At 36.3% G+C, this 3,147-nt stretch overlaps 1 pseudogene; it reads left to right on the top strand.

The window, feature by feature from the left end:
* The first annotated feature begins 483 nt into the window (after positions 1 to 483).
* On the top strand, positions 484 to 1,107 carry LOC119000933 (serpin B6-like; annotated as a pseudogene).
* Positions 1,108 to 3,147: the final 2,040 nt, after the last annotated feature.

Genomic DNA, 3,147 nt, shown 5'->3' with positions numbered 1-3,147 from the left:
ATCTCACACTCTCTCCTGTTATCTTGACAATTCATTTGTTTTTAATTCAGGACAGGTTTTGGGGTTTTTTTTTTGTAGTAAATGAACAAATAAGTAACAGTTGATTTCTTCAACATGAAACAATACTAGAATATTTTTCTCTCTTTCTTTCTTTCTTTTCTGTGTTTAACACTACATAGCAAACACATCCCAGGTATTTTGGCAAAGTTCAGATTCCAAGCCTCAGTGATTTCTAAAGAATTACTCATTTCATAGGAAAAATACATAACTTTTAAAAATTTATTTCAGTAACCTCATTTATTCATTAGATTATTCTTTTAAGGCAAATCTATATCAGTTTGCAGTGATATTTCTATTAAAGAACAATAAAGATGTCTGCAAAGATAATTAAGCATGAGTTGGTGTTATGCACAAAATTGTGATACCGTCCTCCCCTGGTGCACTCAATCCTGCTGAATCTCCCACGCTCTGGGACTCACCATCATGGATACTCTGGTGGAAGTAAACGGCACTTCTGCCTTAAATCTTTTGTAAAAGCTGGGTGAACACAACTGGAAAAACATGTTTTTCTTGCCCGTGAGCAACACCTCTGCCCTGACCATGGTTTTCAAGGAGACAAAGGGTAACTCGGTGGCTCAGATGTTCAGGAACTTCCTTAAAGTCAAAGTGGTGGCAAGGTGGAGATTTCCAATCGCTTCTCGCTGAAGTTAACAGGACAGGTGTGTAGTATTCGCTTAGAACTCCCAACAGGATCTTTGCAGAAAAGTTGTAAGATTTCAACTCATCTTTCAAAGATCCCTGCCACAAATTCTACCAAGGAGATGAAAGAGCTCTCCGAAAAAACTACAGAGGGGGCCAGAAAAACATGTAAACACTTTGGTAGTGTAACAAGACGGAAGGTAAAATTACAGAGCTGCTGTCTCCAGTTCAATTACTCAGGTTACTGGTCTGGTTCCCATGAAAGCCATGTATTTCAAAGGAAACTGGGATAACCAGTTTAACAAGCAACAGACCAAGGAAAGACTTTTTAAAGTCGGCAAGAATGAGGAGAAACCCATGCAAAAGATGTTTGAGAAATCCTCCTATAATGGGAGAAATATTCACTAAAACTCTGGTGACACCTAACAATGTGCCTGAAATCTAAAGTAACATTTGATGACAATCCAAAAATAAAGAATCTAATTTTAAAGTCCCACATTCAGAAAAAATTATGATATTGTAATAATAGTGTTATGGTAAGTCAGAAAATAATGACACTGACTAGTCTCTACTGATTGAATTTTAAAAATGCAAGGTAAGAGCTTCATCATTTAAACTACAGAGGGATGCAATATTCAGCCAAAATTAAATATCAATTCAGTCATAATGTATAGAATGTTGGGGAAAAGGATGGGAGTGATGGAATCCTTTATCTTTAAAAAGCAGAGACCTGCTGTTAACCCAATCTGATGGAAGTAAGTGAATGGTAGGCTGACTATAGTTAAAAGCATTTTCATCTGTCTCAAACTTCAAGTCACTCTGACACACCCATACATTTATGCTTGCGACAATTGCCTTAAAAATTACTCACTTTATAAATCACCCATGCCTCTCGGGGCATGTGTCATTACTTGGTTTGTTCCACCTCAAATCAGAGTTTCTGCATATTTCCAAATTCCTGACCCAGCAATCTATGGCTCTGAGTCCTGGATTTTGTCTCTGACTAGTTCTGTTGCTGCTGTTGTTGAATCATGGCTATGTTCAGCTGCTTCTGGCTCAATTCTACGCACTCGGGAAACATCAGCTGTAAATGTATGGCCCTGTGAACCTCAGTCCCCAAGCCCAGTCAGCTGGTTAGTACACAGCCCATCCCAAAATGTTGCTGAACTTGGCTTTGTGTATATGGTCCCTGGATAACCATTCTGAAAAATAAGTCCACTTTCTTCTAGCCAAAGGTCACCATTGCAGAAAAGTAGAGGCAGGGAATTTTTATAAAGTTCTTTAAAACAATAAGTGGTTTACTCAATAAAAACTACCAGTTAATAAGAGAAAGAACCCAGAGATGTGGATTTGAGATCCATCCCTATGTTAGGTAACATTTCACCTTGGAATCATGACACATTTCACATCAAAGCAGTAATGTGTTCAGTCTGGTTATTAATTTTACTTTAAAAAGCATATTTTCAGGATAATTTTCCAGAAGATAATATTATTTGACTTTAATAAAATTAGCATGCATGCTTTCTTACCATCCCTTGTAATACCCACAAGGATTTTATATTAACATAAGAATTAGAAGTGATTTACATTTAATCTACTTATTTATGATAAAGTTTCAATTAAAAAGCCATTCAAATAAAAATGGATTTGGTACAAACAGGATCTTATACAGTTTGGCATATTGTGTTTCTTCGATTATAAGTTCAATGTACAGTTAAAAAAGCTTTGACTGCACTTATCACTTTAATTTGAGTCTGTTGAGAGAACTTACTGAGCCTCTCCCTCTAGCAATTGAAAGCAATTCTGAGCATACAGTTAAAGACGGCTTTCCTTTAATCAAGCGACAACATTTATTGAACACCTACTGTGTGTCCAGTCTTATAATAAATTTTAAATGTACAAAGATTAAACACGCAGTCTTTGTTCTATAATATTATCTGTTCTAGCGAAGAAGCCATACAATTAGTAACACTGTCAGAAGATCCACCATAGTCGTGTTTAGGACTGGCTACTCTGCTGACTTTGACCTAGTGCTAGACACTGATGAGTCAGCTACACATAAGCTCTTTAAGCACCTTATACTATTGTGTAAGAGCAAATCACTATAATAAGTTTGTTATTCTGTGTCTCTCCTATTGGCTTCTCCAAAAGAATCCTGATGGAAGTAGGTTGAATCTGGAAGGTAATTAGAAGCTCTTACTGTACACTGAAGGGTGAAGAAATGGTGAAATTATTCTTATTATACTGTGGGTGATGGACTGGATAGGGGCAAGACAAGATTGAAAAAAGGCAAGTGAAGTAGCATTAGCTATAATCTATTATGAAAGACTATATCCTGGGCAAAAATCCAAGTAAATTCATATAAGAAAGGGAAAGATAGATTAGAAAAATACTCAGAAAATTAAGTTTTCAGAATTTGTAATTGGGTATGGTGAGTGCAGGGAACAA

The sequence above is a fragment of the Sturnira hondurensis genome, unplaced genomic scaffold (genome assembly GCF_014824575.4).
Source record: "Sturnira hondurensis isolate 20B ecotype Veracruz unplaced genomic scaffold, ASM1482457v3 Scaffold0016462, whole genome shotgun sequence".
Lineage (NCBI taxonomy): Eukaryota > Metazoa > Chordata > Mammalia > Chiroptera > Phyllostomidae > Sturnira > Sturnira hondurensis.
This window is presented reverse-complemented; position numbering and strand designations above follow the sequence as displayed.